Here is a 21010-nt window from a genome sequence, read left to right as displayed (position 1 = left end):
AAAATACTGATATTTTACTACCTTCAAAACTGCAGGTCAAAATATAACCACTTTTGCTTTTCCTCACCTATGTTTTGTATATTAGCTTTATTGGGAAATCAAAAGTGGCCGTATATTTCCCAACAAACCTAAAATACAAAACATAGGTGGAGAAAGGCACAAGTGGTTATATTTTGGCCTGCAAGTTTGAAGGTGGTAAAATATCAGTATTTTCTCATTACAATTTTGTCTAAACTGAGAAGGAAATGGATGTAGTGTTCTAAATGCGTTTTTTTTTTTTTTAATTAATGGAAATGTTATTCAGTTTTTCACAAATTTAAATTTTATTTCTAAAAACAATGTTACACAATATTAATTTAATTTTATAAATAAATCTCTTTCATCATTGAAATACCCTGATAGTATTTTTTAAAATAACTTGAAATCACATATATCTTTCTTTATATTGAATTGTCAAAGTGGCAGGGCCAAGATCTTTTTTTTTTTTAAGTTTGTATCGAAAATGTGCTATAAACAGTAAAGTGACTCCATCTGTATCACTGCCATGTGAATTATGCATAAGACTGAAGAGAATCCTTCAGCACTGATTATCATTGGATCTTTAAGCAATAATTTACAATCATAGTCCACATGGCATGTGCCCAGTTGTATTGTCCATCAGTAAATCAGTGATGGCATCACAATCTGTTATGTGGGTCTTTGCCATTTTTTAATTATTGACATTAGCATCTGAAGAGAAAAGCCAATTAAGACAAGATTCCTCTTTAGAGAGCCATCAATCAGTGAAGCCACCCAACCTCATCTATAACATGAGGTGATGGAAATGATCTCTAAAATCCCTTGTCGATATTTTAAAACCTGTTACATTCTTGTCACAGAGCAACTCCTTCACGCTCCGCATTCTTGAGTCTTTCAGATAATCGTGTCTTACTAAAAACTCAATATGATTTAGGCTTGTCAATTGAAATCTAGTTGGAAAAAGTAATCCATATGTAATAAATTGTGAGTAAAATGGCACATTGTTCATTTTATAAATAAAATTAAAAAAACCAACTCACTGCTGTCGAGTCCATCCCGACTCATAGTGACCCCCTCTTTGGGTTTACGAGATGGTATCACTACAGAAGTAGGATTGCCCAACCTGCCTTCCGAGGAGTGGCTGGTGGGTTTGAACGGCCAGCCTTCTGGTTAGCAGTCAAATGCCTTAGGCACTACACCACAAGAGCTCCCATTCTACAAATATCTCTACCCTTATGATAGAAATGAGCTACCCTTATGATAGAAATGAGCCAAGTTCTAAAATGAGTTGCTGTTTGCCAGGCACTCCCAACACTGTATGCGCATGGGTTTGGTTTTGTGAACATACCTTTGAGCAGGAAATATCGGGCTTGGGAATGTGTAGTTATTATGATTATTAGATGGCTCCTTAAGTATGTCTTTCATCAGCAACCACTTAACATTTAAAAACAAAAACAAAAATAACTAAGAAGGGAGATGAGAGTGTACGTTTCTAAACTTGAGCCATTAAGATTTTTTTTTTTTTTTTTTCGTTTTTAACTGTAAGAGAACAGGACGAACCAGAAACAATGCATCTATTACTTGGCCACAGCCATGCTTGTATCTAAGCACCTTCTCGTATCAGTGTGTTTGGTTTTCTTTGAGAATGAGGATGGGACTGAACAACAAGACTCCCACGTCTTTAATGTTTCGATCCTACACCAAATAAGCCACCAAAACGAAACCAAACTCACGGCCATCAAGTCGGATCCGACTCGTAGCGACCCCTCCGAGGGTTTCCAAAGCAGTATCTCTCTACGGAAGTAGATTGCCCCATCTTCCTTCTGAAAATAAGCCACAAGAGAGCTAATAAAATGCTATACAGCTACTCAACTGGTTACAAAGAAGAACTATTTTGTCTTCATCAGAAAGAAGAAGGCAGTAAGTACGTAAGGGAACTGAAGAGCCCAGAACGATGATCTGCCTAACCCCACAGTCTCCTCAGGCAAAACTTCTGTTCTGGACCAGGTAAGAGCAAACTGTCAGCCCTAAGCATACTGAGAAACTATGAGAAACTATGCGCTGTACAACTCTTGACTAACAGTAAAACAACTTTAAAACAAGCATAATAAAAGTTTATAAAACTGAATTTTCCATGGTGATCCACTTTAACCTAGCATTTTCTTTGTCTCTTTTTCAAATTTAATTAATAAGCTAAAAGTCAAATGTTAATTTTCAGTTTAAATGGTTATTCACTGCCTACCAAATTTGTCATTTTAAGTATATAACTTTAAAAATTTTGTTTTGTCAAATGTATTCAATGCCAGGTTTAGAAAATATGGGACATACTGGTTATAAAAGGAAAGGAAATAAAAGTTCCCCTAATTCTATCACTCAAAGAAGTATGTACTTCTCTGTACATACTTCGTATTGCTGATATAAATTACTTAAATGGGAACATATTATCAAACTGTATTTTAACTGTATTTTAACCTGATTTTTCTCCCTAAACCATGTATCTTTTTATATTGTTGAGTGATCCTTACAATATGCTTTTCAATATAATCTCCTTGTATGGTGTATTATAATACATTTAACTATGTCCCTACTGTCAGAGATTAAGGGTGGATAGTTGATGATTGATTTTGGCTGCCCGAACTGTATTCTATTGGCTCCTACATTTTCTTTTAGGGAATTTCTGTTCTCCCAGCTTTTGGAAGTTTGTTGAGAGTTTGTAAATTAAGGGGTCTTGCCATTCCAATCTCCAAGTAAGGGACAGATGTTCTCTCCTGTGTCTTTACATTTTAAATACAAAAATAGAGGAGACTGAATTCTTTCTGCTCAGACTCCAGGGATGTCTTATTGCTGTACATTCTGTTCTCTGTTCACTAGCCTTCCTCAGTAGGCTATCCAGTATCTCCCAAATATATACCTTTCCAGCTTAATGTAGTCAGAATTAGGTGGTTTGGAGAGTAACTACAGAGTGTAAACTAGGGGGCCTGGTATTATAGGCAAGGTTGAGATGATCATCCTGTGACTAAATCTTTGCAAAACATCTTCCATTAGAATAAATTCCGAGCTGTGGAACTGCTGATTCAAAAGCATGCTTATTTTAGAGAATATTTGTATGAACTGCTAACTTGCTCTTGAGAAACACGTGTCAATATTGTACCATCAGCTGTACACGGAGGCACTCATTTCTCTTCGCCTTTGCCAGTGGTATATATGAACATTAATTTTTTAAATTATTTTTTCAGTTTGAGGTTAATCATGTATTTACTTTCAAATTGATTACCAAAAAAAGTTCAATATTTTTTTTCATAATCTTATTGGTATTCTTTTAAAATTTTTCTTTTTGTACATTTTTTCCATTTTTTGGATGTTTGTCTTTTATTAGTTTCTCATATATGCTGTAAAAATTTTCTCCATTTTTCTTCTAAATTAACACACATATACACACACTCACATAGGCATATACAGCTTGAAATCATGCTGTATTTAAATCCATCAACTTTTGCTTTTCTTTAGCATTTCTGTCTCACTAAGATCCCCTCCAAATCAAGTATAAATAAATATGAATCATTTTTCTTTTTTAAGTCCTACACATTATAATAAAGAGCTATGGTGGTGCAGTGCCTAAGACATTTGACTGCTAACCAGAAGGTTGGCAGCTCAAACCCACCAGCCACTCCGCAGAAGGTCGACCAGGCAATCTGCTACTCTAAAGATTTACCTCCTTTGACATCCAACTGTGGTCACTTTGAGGGAATTGACTTGAGGGAAGTAAGTTTGGATTTTTTGGTTTTGACATATTATAATACTGAGGAAAAAATAAACGTTGACTTTTTGCCAACAACAGTGGTAAATTCTTACATTTGCCATATCATCTAACAATACAATAGAAATAACCTATGATTTCTGTGCTACCTTCAGTTTGTCAAATGATCATTTTATTTAAGCCACATGATCTTACAAAGTTTGCATAGTTACTGATCTCGTTCATTCAAAAGCATTCATGCACAAAGCTAGCTGTTGGTAGGTAGAGTTAGCACTTGAATCCAATCTTTCAGCATTCAGCGCAAAACACTGCTTAATATATTTGGAATACTGGACAAATTATTTCACCACTCCAGGTCTTGGTTTTCTCATCCGTTAATTGGGGTAATAACTGTAACTTATGTTAGTCCAGTCTTGTGGGACAGTAAAGAGCTTGTGTGGCACAGTGGTTAAGGCATCTGGCTGTTAACCAAAAGGTTGGTGGACCAAAAGTTCCATGCTTCAAACCCACCAGCTACTCTACAGGAAAAAGATGAGGCAGTCTGCTTCTGTAAAGGTTTACAGTTTTGGAAACCCTTTGGGAAGTTCTAATCTGTTCTGTAGGAGCTCTGGTAGCATAGTGGCTAAGACACTTGCCTGCTAACCAGACGGCTGGTGGTTCAAACCCACTAGCCACTCCTCAGAAGGAAGGTTGGGCAATCCTACTTCCGTAGTGATACTGCCTCGGAAACCCAAGGAGGGGTCGCGAGGGGTCGCTATGAGTCGGGGCCGACTCGACGGCACATAACAACAACAACAATGGTTCTGTGCAATAGAATAGATTCCATGGCAATGGGTTTTTGGTGAGATAGTAATGTAACATGCTGATTGTTTTGGTTACTTAGTGCTGCTCCGACAGGTATATACCACAAATGGGATGGCTTGAACAGACAGGAGTTTATTCTCTTATAGTTTGGGAGGCTAGAAGTCCAAGTTCAAAGTGCCAGGCTCTAGGGGCTGGGTGAAAGCCCCTTGACCTTGGGCTTCAGCTCTGCCTCTTGCTTCTGGCCCACTGAAGCTAGAGGCATTTCTTTATTCAGGCAGCTGCTGGCTGCTGCTGAGGCTGGCAGACCCGAGGTGAACAAGTAAAAAGGCACAATTCCGATGTTACCAAACCACACAGGGGGCTATTGATTCAAGTCCAGAGACAGTCCCAAGATTGGCAGAGCATGGCAGTCTACTGAATGAAGATGCGGCTACACGCAGGGTCCAAGAGTGCCAAAAAGCTGGAGATCTTCCTCAAAGCTGTTGCTTCTATACTAGAAGTAGACCACATCTCTAAAGCAGCTACTCAGCTGCCCCAGTGGATTTCACCATGGAGTTAATTGCCAATCAGAATAATTGCACCTAGCTGCCTAGCCACTTAACCAGGCCCAGCCAAGTTGACACACAACCTAAACTACCACACTGGTTAAAGGCACAAATTCTGTAGCCTGATTACCTATGTTTGAATTCTGTTTTGGTTATTATTTGGTTATTATTAACTGTGTGACTTTGGCAAATTTCTTAACCTCCCTGTGCCTCACTTTATTCATATATAAAAATACAGGTTATGATAGCATACCCACCTCATACGGTTGCTGAGAGGAAATGAGATAATATTTGTGATACAGCTAGAACAATATCTGACACATAGTAACTGCCAGGTAAGTAAGTTTTCAGTTAATACATATTAAGTATGGAGGACATTATCTGGCACTGAACAAATATAAGTTATGATACTCAGCTGATTTCTTACATCAAAGCAACTGTTCTTTCAAGAATTATGAATGAAAACTTAAAGATTCTGTACATAACAGCAGGTAAAATTAATATGCTTCACAATTTTCTTTAAGATTCTTCTTCATCTTTTTTTATTTTAGTAGTTTACTCTGCAAAAAAAATTGAGAGAGAGGGAGAGGGGAAAAGAAGCAAGGGAATAAGGAAGGAAAGAAGCAAGGAAGGACGGAAGGAAGAAAGGAGAGAGATGGAGGGAGGGATGAGAGGAGGGAGGGGCAAAAGGAAGGAGCTACTGAATGAAGGAGTAAATACGGCAATCATTAACTCAGTTTCTTTCTAAGGGCAATGCACTTTCTCACCTGTTTCCATTCCTATCTCTTTCCTCTATCAGTGCATTGTTGGAAGTTATCTTCAGTCTTTTTTACTGACATCTGTGAAATAGATTTAGGTTTCATGAGCAGGTAGCAAGTGCAGAGTATTATTTCCTTGTTATATTGTGTCTCTTAAAATAAAGCAACCGCTTCTTTTCTTATCCATTTCAAAATGCCAGGGTGAATATTTCACTTGAATATGTTCAAATTAAACAGAATAAAAAGGGCTTTGGTATTCTTCCCAAGATCCCAAATCTATTTTTAACATGCCGCTTACTACCTTTCATCAAATCATTTTATATATTTTAAATACTTATTGTCGTATGAACTATTTTCCAAACAATTTGGCAAACCCCAAGTGTATCACATAATATATGTTTCATGAATGTCCTTCCTATAAATACAACCTCTTCTTCCTAAACTTCATTTTGTTCCTCATAAAAAATGGTCATTCAATTACTGCATTTGGCCATGATTTATCATACATCTGTGAATTCAGCACCTGGGTGGCATCCATTGAACCATGTATTCTGGGACTCAGAGAGAGCAGGATAATGGCTAGAATAATTCTATTCTGAAGTCTAAAACCTATGATACCAATACTGCAAAGGAAGTAAGAGACGTGAACATTTGGATGTGCTCCCAGGGTTTTCTTGACCATGGGAAGTGTAGTGAAGTGAGATACCCAGCAACTATTGCTGTAAATCCAGTCTGCCAGGAACCCTGAGAGACAGTGGTATTCAGTACGTATATATTAAGCACTTTCTAAGAGCAAACACTTCATATTCATGTTTATAACTGAAATATTTAGAAATATAACACATCTTCTAGTCCCAAATGAGATTAAAATCTAGTAATGGATTAGCACGTGACTAGCCAGAGATGGAATGTGATAAGTACCAGCGGGGAGATACCAATAAATGGTCACTAAGAGTTACCCACCAGCCACTCCTCAGAAGGAAGACTGGACAATCTATTGTAGTGATACCACGTTGGAAACCCAAGGAGGGGCAGGTGTGAGTGGGATCCAACTTGACAGCAGTGAGTTCAGTTTTTTTTATTTTTGGAAGAGTTCAGAGGAGAAACAGTGCTTCTGCTGAGGGTCAAAAAGAGCAGGTTTCATCAACAGCATGGGTGATGGATGAGAGGTAAAATTTCAAATGTAAATATGAGAACAGAGAAAGGGGATAGAGGAGTATATTATAAGAGTACAGAATAGCATTCAGGGTTGAGAAAGAGAGACATACTCTAAGGAAATCCCTGTAGCTTAAATAGATTACCATTGCCAAGGCCACCAGTTACCATGGAGTCAATTCTGATTCACGGGGACGCCCTGGGTGTCAGAGGAGAACTGTGCTCCCTGGGATTTTCAATGGCTGATTTTTTAGAAGTATATAGCCAGGGCTTTCTTTTGAGATGCCCTTGGGCAGACTGGAACTGCTCACCTTTTGGTTAGCAGCCACATGCTTTGACCATTGTGCCACTAGAACTCCTTTTAGGTTAGATTAAACCAAACCAAACCAAGCCCACTGCCATCAAGTTGATTCCAACTCATACCAGCCCCTGTTGGGTTTCCAAGTCAGTAAATCTTTACAGAAGTAGATTGCCCGTTCTTCCTTCCTTAGAGTGGCTAGTGGGTTTGATCCATCAACCTTCCGGTCAGCAGTCAAATGCCTTGCACCACCAGATTGTTGTTGTTAGGTGCTGTGAAGTCATCTCTGACTCATAGTGATCTCATTTACAGCAGAACAAAACACTGCTGGGTCATGTGCCAGACCCATGATCCTTGCTATACCTGAGCCCATTGTTGCAGCCACTGGGTCAGTCCATCTCGTTGAGGACCTTCCCATTTTTCGTTGTCCCTCCACTTTGCCAAGCATGATATCCTTCTCAGGCAATGGTCCCTTCTGACAACATTACCAAAGTAGGTGAAACAAAGTTTGGCCATTGTCGCTTCCAAGGAGCATTCCAACTGCACTTCTTCCAGGACAGATTTGGTACTTAAAGCATTTTTCACCAACACCATAACTCAAAAGCATCGAGTCTTCTTTGGTCTTCCTTTTTCATTGTCCAGCTCTCACATGCATATGAGGTGATTGAAAATACCATGGCTTGTGTCAAGTGCAGCTTAGTCTTTAAGGAAACATCTTTGTTCTTCAGCACTTGAAAGAGGTTCTTTGCAGCACATCTGCCCAATGCTATACATCTGATATCTTGACTGTTGCTTCCATTGGTGTTGATTGTAGAACCAAGTAATATGAAGTCTTTGACAATTTCAATCTTTTCTCCATTTATTATGATCCTACCTATTGGTCCAATGCCGTATTGGTTAGGGTTGTTGTTGTTGTTGTTGTTATGTGCCGTCGAGTCGGCCCCGACTCATAGCGACCCCTCCTTGGGTTTCCGAGGCAGTATCACTATGGAAGTAGGATTGCCCAACCTTCCTTCCGAGGAGTGGCTGGTGGGTTTGAACCACCAGCCGTCTGGTTAGCAGGCAAGTGTCTTAGCCACTATGCTACCAGAGCTCCCAGTTGGTTAGGGTTAGGGTGAGGAGTTTTGTTTGCTTTATATTGAGGTATAATCCATACTGCAGACTGTAGTCTTCAATCTTCATCAATAAGTGTTTCAAGTCATCTTCACTTTCAGTGAGCAAAGTTGTGTCATCTGCATAATGTTGATTCTTAATGAGTCTTCCTCCAATCCTGATGCCACATTCTTCTTCATACAGCCCAGCTTCTCGGATTATTTGCTCAGCATACAGATTGAATAAGTATGGTGAGAGGATGCAACCTTGATTCACTCCCTTCTTGATGTTAAACCATGCAGTGTACCCTTGTTCTGTTCGAATGACAGCCTCCTGGTCTATGTACAAGTTCCTCATGAGCACAATTAAGTGTTCTGGAATTCCTATTCTTCTCAATGTTATCCATAATTTGTTATGATGCATACAATCGAATGCTTTTGCATAGTCAATAAAACACAAGTAAACATCTTTCTGGTGTTCTTTGCTTTGAGCCAACATCTATCTGACATCAAGAAGAATATCCCTTGTTCCACACCATCTTCTGAATCCAGCTTGCGTTTCTGGAAGATCTCTGTCAATATACTGCTGTAACCATTTTTGAATTATCTTCAGTAAGATTTTACTTGCAGGTAATGTTAATGATGTTGTTTGATAATTTCCTCATTCTGTGCATTCATCTTTCTTTGAAATGGGTAAAAATATGAATCTTTTCCAGTCAGTTGGCCAGATAATTTTCTTCCAAATCTCCTGGCATACGCTAATGAGTGCTTCTAGTATGGCATCAGTTAGTTGAAACATCTCAATGTGTATCTCGTCAATTCCTGGAGCCTTGCTTTTTGGCAAGTGAAGCTTTGACTTCTTCCTTCAATACCATTGATTCCTGATCATATGCCACCTCCTGAAATGGATGAACATCAACCAATTCTTTTTGCTACAGCGACTCGGTGTGTTCTGTCCATCTAGTTTTGATGTTTCCTGCATTCAATCTATTGCCCATAGAATCTTTCAATATTGCAACTCGAGGCTTCAATTTCCTCTTCAGTTCTTTCAGCTTGAGAAATGATAAGCATGTTCTTCCATTTTTATTTTCCAACTCCATGTCTTTGCATGTTTCATTATAATAACTAACTTTGTCTTCTCGAGCTGCTCTTTGAAATCTTCTGTTTAGCTGTTTTATCTTATAATTTCTTCCCTTTGCTTTAGCTACTCTCCATTCAAGGGCAAGTTTCAGAGTCTCTTCTGACATCCATTTTGGTCTTTTCTTCCTTTCTTGTCTTTTTAATGATCTTTTGCTTTCTTCCTGGATGATGTTCTTGGTGTCATCCCACAATTCCTCTAGTTTTCGGTCACTGGTGTTCAATGCATCAAGTCTATTCTTTAAATGGTCTCTAAATTCAGGAGGGATATAATCAAGGTCATATTGTGGCTCTTGTGGACTTGTTTTAATTGTCTTCAACGAAATGAACTTGCAAATGAGCAGATGATGGTCTGTTCCACAATCAGCTCCTGGCCTTGTTTTGGCTGAAGATATTGAGCTTCTCCATTGCCTCTTGCCACAGATGTAGTCAATCTGATTCTTGTGTACTCCATCTAGTGAAGTCCACATGTATAGCCTCCATTTGTGTTGTTGAAAAAAGGTATTTGCAATGAATAAGTCATTTGTCTTGCAAAATTCTATCATGTGATGTCCAGCATTATTTCTATCTCCAAGGCCAAATTTTCCAACTACCAGTGATTCTTCTTTGTTTCCAACTTTTGAATTCCAGTCATCAGCAAAAATAAGCACATCTTGATTGCATGTTTGGTCAATTTCAGACTGCATAGGTGGGTAAAAATCTCCACTTTCTTCATCTTTTGTTTTGGTGGTTGGTGTATACATTTGAATAATAATAGTATTAACTGGCTTTCATTGTAGGTGTATGGATATTGTTCTATCACTGACAGCATTGTACTTCAGATCTTGAAACATTCTTTGTGACAACGAATGCCATACCATTCCTCTTCAGTTTGTCATTTCTGGCATAGTAGATCATACGATTGTCTGATTCACAATGGTCAAAACCAATCCCTTTCAGCTCACTAATGCCTAGGATATCAATCTTTATGCTGACTGGAGGGTGAAAAAAAATCAAATGACATAGATGAATCAAGAATGCAAATTTAGACAATGGGGAGAAGTATAGCAAGAACAACTGGAGAGCCTGTGCCTGAATGGGCCAGGTTGCCACTTGGCTCCAGGCATAATTCTGAGACTCCAATTTTACATGAGGGCTTGAAGTATGGATTTTTATTTGGAATATTCTTAAAAAAAATTACATGGGGTCAAACAAACTACAGGCTGAATTTGGTGCACCAACCACTAGTGCACCATGTCTAGTTTACAGCGGGGCCATACATGTTGATGGACTTGAGATGAAGCTGCTCAGGGGTTTGTGGAAAGCTCTGTCTGCCACATTTAGGTTTTTATCCTTAATAGTATTGGAAATGGGACAATTGAGATGTTGTTAACAGAGGCATGAAATAAAAATCACTAAAACAATGCTTAAGAAAGTTGAATTTAGGAGCATTGTGTTGATTGGATTAGAAGGCTGAACTGAAAGAGAAGCAATTAGGAAGCTGTGGTAATAAATGGTCAGGAACATGATCCAGGAGGACAGAAATGACATTGAGGGGAAGGGTCAGGGATGGTGACTAGAATGTTGAGATGTGTGAAAAGTTCATAGTATGCTGCTCGTGCTAATGTTTTCTTCTCAACATGATGTAATTTCATATTAAAATTCACTGATTGAAAAGCATTATAGCCTCTGTATATACGTGTATGTTGTTGTTGTTATGTGCCGTGGAGTTGGACCGACTCATAGTGACCCCTCCTTGGGTTTCCAAGGTGGTATCACTACAGAAGTATATTGCCCAACCTTCCTTCTGAGGGGTGGCTGGTGGGTTTGAACTGCCAGCCTTCTGGTTAGCAGTCAAGTACCTTAGGCACTACACTACCAGAGCTCCTGTGTATGTGTATATATGCATATAAAATACCCCACTGCCATCAAGTCAATTCTGGCTCACAGTGATCCTATAGGATGGAGTTGAACTGACCCATAGGGTTTCCAAAGCTGTGCATTTTTATGGAAGCAGACTGTACCATCTTTCTCTTGCAGAGCAGCTTGTGGGTTTGACTGCTCATCTTTTGGTTAGCAGCTGAATGCCTTAACCACTGCACCACAAAATCTCCTCTATATCTGTGTATATATAACATATAACCATGTGCTGTTAACATCTGCTTGGGTAACAACTGATGGCATGTAAGTCCAAAAGGCTATAAGTGAGTTCAGAAATTCTGATTTGAAGAGTGGAGTGGAGTTAATGGGTTTGGTAAGGGCAGTCACTGGGGAGACTCCTGATCAGAGAATAGGATATAGCAGGCACAACTGGATTTAGCTAACACAAAAGCTCCCTGCCCACAACACGTTTATCTCATGTCTCCTGTACACAAAGTGATTGTGCTGCCAGGCATAGAATGGTACAGGACACACCCAACCAAAAACACACATGTCCTGATACTCATAATAAATGTCTATGTTGCTGGGTTATGTGTGTATTGTACTCTACTTTCTACCATTATTTGAATGTGAACTTTCCATACTTACAATTAAAAACTTTACTGTGTAACAAAGTATGCTTCAACTCACAGGCAGCAGCATCCAATCTCTTGTATCAAGTGTCTCTTGAGAACTGTAGTGTTAGCTCTCTGTATAATTTTCTCTCAAAAAAATTACTATGAAGTGCATATGGTTTTCAAAGGCAGTGCTAGCGATAGTGGCAGAAAGAGGCAAAAGAGAAGTTATGGATTTGCAAGTGAAACAAAAAGTTATTAAATAACATGAAGGTGGAAAATCAGCGAACGCTATCACTTGTGGTTTAGGCATGTGTGTTTGCTAAGTATATAATATGGTGTTCACACAACATACAAATCACATAACATTCTATTTCACAGAATGGATTGGAGACATTAAATGATGCATGACTGTGTATTATAATAAGGAGCCTTAGTGGCACAGTGTTTAAGTTCTTGGCTGCTCATCTAAAGGCTGCTGGTTGGAACTCACCAGTTGCTTCATGGGAGAAAGATGTGGCAGTCTACTTCCATAAATATCATAGCCTTGGAAACTCTTTGGGAGCAGTTCTAGTCTCTGATAGTTGCTATGAGTTAGAATAGATTTAACAGCAATGGGTTTAGTTTTTTGGTTTTATGTATATTACATATCATTGTGGAAGCTCTGGTGAGTAGTGCCTAAGGCATTTGACTGCTAACCAGAAGGCTGACAGCTCAAACCCACTAGCCACTCCTCAGAAAGAAGACTGGGCAGCCTACTTCCGAAGAGATACCACCTCGAAAACCCAAGGAGGGCTCACTGTGAGTTGAATCAACTCAATGGCAGTGAGTTTGGTGTTTTTTTTTTTGTTGTTGTTGTTATATATCATTGTATACTATATACTATCTGCATCTGTAGAGATACCACCTTGGAAACCCAAGGAGGGGTCTCTATGAGTCCAATCAACTTGATGGCAATGAGTTTTTTACTTTTTGTATACAAAGTATATACTTGTTCCAAAGGAGAAGATGAGACAATCTACTCTTGTAAAGATTTACAGCCTTGGAAACCCGATGGGAGTCACTATGAGTCAGAATTGACTCAATGGTAGTACATTTGATTTTGGTATATACTATATATATGATAAGGAGCTCTGGTGGATAGTGGGTAAGACATTTGGGCATTTGGTTGTTAACCCCAAGGTTGGTGGTTCAAACCCACCAGCTGCTCCATGGGAGGAAGATGAGGCAATTTACTTCTGTAAAGATTTACAGCCTTGGAAACACAATGAAGGTCTCATGAGTCGGAATCGACTCGATGGCAGTGTGTTTTGGGAGTTTATACATAAGATATGTATAATATGTGATATACTGTGTGTGTGTGTGTGTGTGTGTGTGTGAAACTGGAACACGGCAGTCTGGGTTCTAATTTTGGTTCTTCATCTCGCTAAATGTATAACTTTGGAAATTGTCCCAAACTCTCTGTCTCAGTTTCTTACCTTTAAAGGGGGATAGAATTTCCTCATGGGCTTGTTAGAAATAATTAATATATACATAAAATACTAAGAATATTTCCTGGTACAAAGTAGGCATTATGATAAGTGTTCCCCTTTTCCAAGCAATACTAACCACTCAATCACTTTTTGAATATATATATATATATATATATATATATATATATACACACATACATACATACAAATATATATATAACACCTGCCCAGTAACTTCCCTTACCAATCCCATTCACTCCACTCTTCCAAATTGCCACTTAAAAAAGACTACACTTAAGTCTTAAGACTACAAACTACAAACTACATAGTGCCAAATGGTTATATTTCATAGACATAATTTTAGAGAAGAGAGAATTTCCACCAAGCCTTTAGTGAGACTTGATTACTTTTTCTTAATTGCCATTGTAATCATTTGTTTATAGCTACTGTTTAGTCACAGTAAAGAGACTTTTAAGGAGCTCTGGTGGTATAGTAGCTAAAGCATTTGGCTTCTAACCATTAGGTATTGGTCTAAACTCACCAGCTGCACTGAGGGAGGAAGATGAAGCAATCTACTTCCATAAAGATTTACAGCCTTGGAAACCCAATAGGGTGGTCACTAAGAGCTGGAATGGACTGGATGGCATTGCACTTTGTTTTGGTTTAAAGAGATGTTTTTGAAGCAGATCACCAGGACCTCGAGTGGATTCAGACTCATAGCAACCCTACAGGACAGAGCAGAAATTCTGTATAGGATTTCCAAAGCTGTAATTAAGAAATCAGACTGCCACATATTTCTGCGCAGCACTGGTGGATTTGAACGACTAACTTTCATTAGCAGCCAAGCCCTTAATACACTATATAAATATATAAAACCAAAACCAAAGTCATTGCCCTTGAATTGGATCTGACTCATAGCGACAGGTTCTTGGGTTTCCAAGGCAGTATCACTATGAAAGTAGATCGTCCAACCTTCCTTCTGAAGACTGGCTGGTGGGTTTGAACCACCAGTCTTTCGGTTAGCAGTCAAATGACTTAGGCACTACACCACTACAGCTCCTTTAGAAATATATAGCTAAAACTAAAATTTCACATCCTCTAAATTTTCTTTTTGTTTTCACTTTGTTATTCCATAGTTCTTAGCATAGTGCGTATTCACAACCATCACTTAGTAAATGTTTGCTACATTAAATGAAATTTCTTACGTTCTAATGGTAGTGTAGTGCCTAAGACATTTGACTGCTAACCAGAAGGCTGGTGGTTCAAACCCACCAGCCACTCCTCAGAAGGAAGACTGGGAAATCCACTTCCCTAGTGATACTGCCTCAGAAAGCCAAGGAGGGGTCGCTATAAGTCGAATCAACTTGACGGCAGTAAGGGTTTTTTTTTTTTTTTTTGGTGTGTGTGTGTGTGTGGTCTTTTGCAAGAAAGCCATGATGGCCCAGTATTTAAAGCAATGGGCTGCTAACTGAAAGATTGGCAGTACACTCCCACAAGCCTCTCTGTGGGAGAAAGATGTGGCAGTCTGACTCCATAAAGATTACAGCCTTGGAAACCCTATTGGATGATTCTACTCAGTCCCATAGGATTGCTGCAAGTCATAATCAATTGGACAGAAATAGGTTTGATTTTGAGTTTAAATCTTTTGAATTTGGTCAAGAGGATAAAATAACTGCAAAAGGTAGATGAAAGTTGAAGAAATAATTAACTTGTTGCCCACACCACCCAGAGATTTTACTTATATTGATTTCCATATGTAAACTGATACATCTCCAAGCATAGACAATGTTTGCTTTGACACAGTTATTGAATCCCTCTGACAGAAACCAAACATCAAACCAACCAACAGGTTCAGTAGCTTACACAGCCACACCTGGTTCAAAGAAAACTGACTCAGGCTTTGTGAAGTTTAACTCACCTTGGCGTTGATAAACTGACTGCTTCTTATCTCCCAACGTGCCATCAAATTTTGCAGGTTTCCTTTTACTGCTGAATCAGGCATTTATTTTCTTCATATCTTCACTGGTTAAATTCATTTTGCAACTCAATCACCTCATATGTGTGTGAAAGTTGGACAATGAATAAGGAAGGCTGAAGAAGAGTTGATGCCTTTGAGCTGTGGTATTGGCAAAGAATACTGAAAGTACCATGGACTGCCAGAAGAATGAACAAATCTGTTCTGGAAGATGGTCAGCTAGAATGCTCCTTGGAAGTGAGAATGGCCAGACTTCATCTCACCTACTTTGGTCATGTTGTCAGAAGTGACTGTTCCCTAGAGAAGGATACCATGCTTGGTAAATTGAACAGCCAGTTACAAAGGGGAAGACTCTCAACAAGATGGATTGACACAGTGGCTGCATCGATGAGCTCAGGTATAGGAAGGATTGTGAGGATGACATACGACCACGCAGTGTTTTATTCTGTTTTACACAGGGTCACTAAGAGTCAGAGCCGACTTGATGGCACCTAACTTCAACCACAATAATTCACTTTGTGAATCTTCCGTTGTGCTCTGGGCAGAGCTGTAATTATTGCCCAATTACAATGACAGCTTGAATCACTTGGTTTCATCTGCCCATCCCACAAGCACTCACTTATTTTCACTACTCCCAGTGTTTTTATTGTTGTTGTTGTTAGGTGCCATCAAGTTGGCTCTGACTCATAGCAACCCTGTGTACAACAGATCAAAACACTGCCGGGTCCTGTGCCATCCTCACAATCTTTGTTATACCTGAGCCCATTGTTGCAGACACTGTGTCAATCCACCTCATTGCGGGTCTTCCCCTTTTTCTCCAATCCTCCACTTTACCAAGCATATCCTTCTCCAGGGATGCGTCCCTTCTCACAACGTGACCAAAGTAGGTGAGATGAAGTGTGGCCATTCTCTCTTCCAAGGAGCATTCCGGCTACACATCTTCTTGGACAGATATGTGTGTTCTTCTGGCTGTTGTTGTTGTTGTTATGTGCCATCGAGTTGGACTCAACTCACAGTGACCCCTCCTTGAGTTTCTGAGGTGGTATCACTACAGAATTAGTAGATTGCCCAACCTTCCTTCCGAGGAGTGGCTGGTGGGTTTGAACCGCCAGCCTTCTGTTAACAGTCAAGTGCCTTAGACACTATGCTACCAGAGCTCCCCATTCTTCTGGCAGCCTATGGTATTTTCAGTATTCTTCATCAACCCCACAATTCAAAGTCTTCAACTCTTCTTGGGTCTTCCTTATTCACTGTCCAGCTTTCACTTGCATATGAGGCTATTGCACATTAAGAAATGGTATTTTTTTTTTATCTACAATAATGTGTGAACCTATATCAATAACAGTTTTGACAGTTCAGTAGTAATTAAAGGACAACAAGGAGAAAAATAAAAGACAGCTTTCAGCATGGTTACCAATAATGTTATAGGTAATAATGTTGTAATTCAATGTAGATTTTATAAAACAATTTTTTTTGTTGTTGTTAGGTGCCATCGACTCGTATCCAACTTGTAGTGACCCCATGCACAACAGAATGAAATGCTGCCCAGTTCTGCACCAGCCTCATGATCCTGGCTATATTTGAGCCCATCGTTGCAGCCACCATGTCAATCCATCTTTTTGAGGTCCTTCCTTTTTTGTTGACCATCTACTTTATCAAACATGATATCCTTCTCCAGGGAATAGTCATTTCTGACAACATGACCAAAGTAGCTGAGACAAAGTCTGGCCATTCTCGCCTCCAAGAAGCATTCTGGCTGTACTTCATCCAGAAAAGATTTGTTAGTTCTTTTGTCAGCCCATAGTGCTTTCAGAATTCTTCGCCAACACAATTCAAAAGCATCAACTCTTCTTCAGTCTTCCTTGTTCATTGTCCAGCTCTTACATGCATATGAGGCAATTGAAAATACCATGGCTTGGTTCAGGCACATTTTAGTCTTCAAGGAGACATCTTTGCTCTTCAGCACTCTAAAGAGGTCTCATGCAGCAGATTTGTCCAGTGCAATATGTCATCTGATGTCTTTACTGCTGCTTCCACTGGTGTTGGTTGGGGAACCAAGTAATATGAAATCCTTGACAACTTCAGTCCTCTCTCCATTCATTGTGATGCTACTCATTGGTTCAGTTGTGAGGACCCTTACCTTCCTTATGCTGAGGTGTAATCCACACTGAAGACTGTAGTCTTTAGTCTCCATCAGTAAGTGCTTCAAGTCATCCTAACTTTCAGGAAGCAAGGTTGTGTTATCTGTGTATCGCAGGTTGTTTTTGAGTTTTCCTCCAATCCCAATACCACGTTCTTCCTCACATAGTCCAGGTTCTAGGATTATCCACTCAGCATACAGATTGAACAAGTATGGTGAAATGATACAACCCTGACACACTCCCGTCCTGATTTTAAACCATGCAGTATCCCCTGTTCTGTTCCAATGACGGCCTCCTTGTCTATGTAGAGGTCCCCATGAGTACAATTATGTGTTCTGGAATTCCCATTCTTCTCAATGCTATCCATAATTTGTTATGATGCACACGATCAAATGTTTTTGCATAGTCAATAAAACACAAGTAAATATAGTTCTGGTATTCCTTGCTTTCAGCCAAAATCCATTTGACATCAGCAAGGATATCCATCATTCCACATCGTCTTCTGAATCCAGCTTGCATTTCTGGAAGTTCCCTGTCAATGTACTGCTGCACCCATTTTTGAATTATCTTAAGCAAGATTTTACTTGCATGTGATATTAATGATATTGTCCGATAATTTCCACATTCTGTTTTTTCACTTTTCTTTGGAATGGGTACAGACATGGATCTCTTCCAGTCAGTTGACCAGGTAGTTGTCTTCCAAATTTCTTGGCATAGATTAATAAGTGTCTCCAGTGTGGCATCCATTTGTTGAAACATCTCAGTGGGTATTTCATCAATTCCTTGAGACTTGTCTTTCACCAGTGCCTTCAGTGCAACTTCAACTTCTTCCTTCAATACCTTCGGTTTGCGATCCTATGCCACCTCCTTAAATGGATGAACATCAACTAGTTCTTTTTGGTATGTTGTTGTTGGTGTTACATGCCGTCGAGTCGGACCCGACTCATAGTGACCCCTCCTTGGATTTCCGAGGCAGTATTGCTACGGAAGTAGATTGCCCCATCTTCCTTCCCAGGAGTGGCTGGTAGGTTTGAACTGCCAGCCTTCTGGTTAGCAGTCAAGTGCCTTAGCCACTATGCTACCAGAGCTCCCTCTTTTTGGTGTAGTGACTGTGTATTCCTTCCATCTTCTTTTGATGTTTCCTGTATCATTCAATATTTATCCCATAGAATCTTTCAATATTGCAACTTGAGGCTTGATTTTTTTCTTCAGTTCTTTCAGCTTGAGAATATTCTTATCTTCCTTTAGAGTCAGTGACATATTTTTTCAGGCACTAGATGTCACTATTCCACTTAGGCAAAATAAAATCTAGCCATACTGGAATCATAATTACATTCAGCTAATTACTTTTACAAGTATAGAGGCCTGACTCTGCTTTACTTTGCTTCAGATAATTTCAAAATAGAGCACGAGGAATTGTTACCTACCGCAGCCTGAAGAAATATCAGCTCTCCAGTTCTCATTGTCATTTTCTAAAAGTCTTTTTTGTAAGGATAGCAAGTAAAATTAATATATACATATATATATCAACAGGAAAGTAAGAGATAATTTAAGCATTGATACCACTGAGAAATAGAAAAATTTTTATCCTCTAAGATAAAGTTTTGCTAATTTTTATACAAACAAAAAAAGCAAAACTAGGATCACTTCTGAATGTACCCGTATGCAGATTTGTCTAGTTAACTTACCTGTAGAGAAACATGTCATTTTTAAAAATCTTTCATGCATCCTACACTTCCAATAGGACCTTGATTTCTATTTTGGAATTCTCCATTGGGCTTAGTCTTAAAATAATAGTAAATCTCATGCTCAAAAAGCCTACAGAACTACCATATTTTCACAGAAATGACACATAATACATAGGTTTTGTAAACTGCAAAACCCTCACGTTCCTTTCCTATGCACACTATGCACATTTTATGTGTGTGCATGTTATTTATGGGGTGTGTTATTTGTGAAAAATACAATACTCTTTTTACTCTTTGCCTGCTGACTTAGGTTTGATCAACTGGATGCTCTTCAGGAATTTGAATCTTGAGTAAATGGTGCAAGTGCACGGGGACTATTGGAGGTATGTCATAAGGAGCTATGGTGATGCTACGCTGATGCTGACCAAACTGAATTTTCTTACTAAGAGACTGTTGCTGCACCTCTTGTGGCCAACACTCTGGAGCTCTTCTGATTCCTGGGTATTTCCAAGACTGGTGTTCTAGCTTACTGTTGAGTTCATGAGCTTCCTGCCCCAACACCACTCCAACTTCAACAGACACATGCACATGTACACATTTATAACCTTATAATAAATTTCCTTTTCCTTTCATCATTGGCCAGTGCCAATTTCTGTTGCTTACAACCATAAAAAACAGAAACTTAAAGCCACAGTTTTAAAACAATGAGAATACTTTGGGGGTATTAAACTAACTGCTGTGCTTTGTCAAGCTCATGCTGGCTGACATGAACCTCTAGGGTTGAGAGAAATACAAAGAAAAGAGTTCTCAAAAAATCTACCTGATCACTTAAGACCCCAGTTGTGAACTCTAGCTGGCTTCTGGAAAGTTCCAGGCACTTATTTTCTTGAACCTTTAAGATTAATTTTGGATACTAGTCTTTGGACACCCTATTGTTTTCTCTCCCACAGTTTGCAGGAAATGAAAGGACAAAGAAACAGGCTATGTAAATTGCTGGTAATAATCAGCTCTCAGAACGTCCAGAGAACCTACAGGTCTACTAGATAGGATTTCAGAAGGACTGACCCAGGGCCCAGCAGCAGGGAGAGAAAACTGGTTTGGAAGTAACTGCCTGTCTGTATGCCAGTTGCCGTTATTTCTTTCAGAAATGTAACCAGGTATGGTAGAAAGGTGAGGGACTCCAGCCACAGGTAGACCAAGTTTCAAATCCCAACCCAGCTGTTTGTTAATAATGGCAACTTGGACAATTTACCAATTATTTTGATTCTCAGTACCTTTTTCTTAAAATCAGAAAATAATACCGCTTTACAGGATGGTTGTGAAGTAGATCCAGAATTCCTTACAAGAAATACCTTACAGGGCAATTTCATTTCTTCTTTTTTGTCTCCTCACTCACTCCAAGGAAATTGGCCTAGAATCTTTAGATGCAGATAGTCTAAAATCGGTGAGGGACAGTGCGGTGTAGTAAATTACTTAGTGTGGCTTTTCTACCCATAAGTCTTTGTAAACTCCAAGGTGGGAATTGCTATTAGCGACTGAGGAGATCCTGATTTTAAAGTCGCCCACTTGGGTTATTTCTGTTGGGCGTGGCACAATACAATGTTCTGGGAGGTTCCCACTCTGTCTCACGTGCTTAGAGTTCTGATGCTGTGATTGGCTAGTTTGACCACCCTTCCGGGCTCAAAAGGAGGCCTCCT

The 21010-nt window shown here is 39.3% G+C and overlaps 1 pseudogene; it reads left to right on the top strand.

The window, feature by feature from the left end:
• Positions 1-1972: 1972 nt before the first annotated feature.
• The window catches only part of LOC103192828, a 155116-nt pseudogene continuing 136078 nt past the window's right edge, over positions 1973-21010 (top strand).

This window comes from Orycteropus afer, unplaced genomic scaffold (genome assembly GCF_000298275.1).
Source record: "Orycteropus afer afer isolate SDZICR_OR568_19922 unplaced genomic scaffold, OryAfe1.0 scaffold00002, whole genome shotgun sequence".
Taxonomy (NCBI): Eukaryota; Metazoa; Chordata; class Mammalia; order Tubulidentata; family Orycteropodidae; genus Orycteropus; species Orycteropus afer.
The sequence above is the reverse complement of the archived record's forward strand: the minus strand, read 5'-3'. Positions and strand labels throughout refer to the sequence as shown.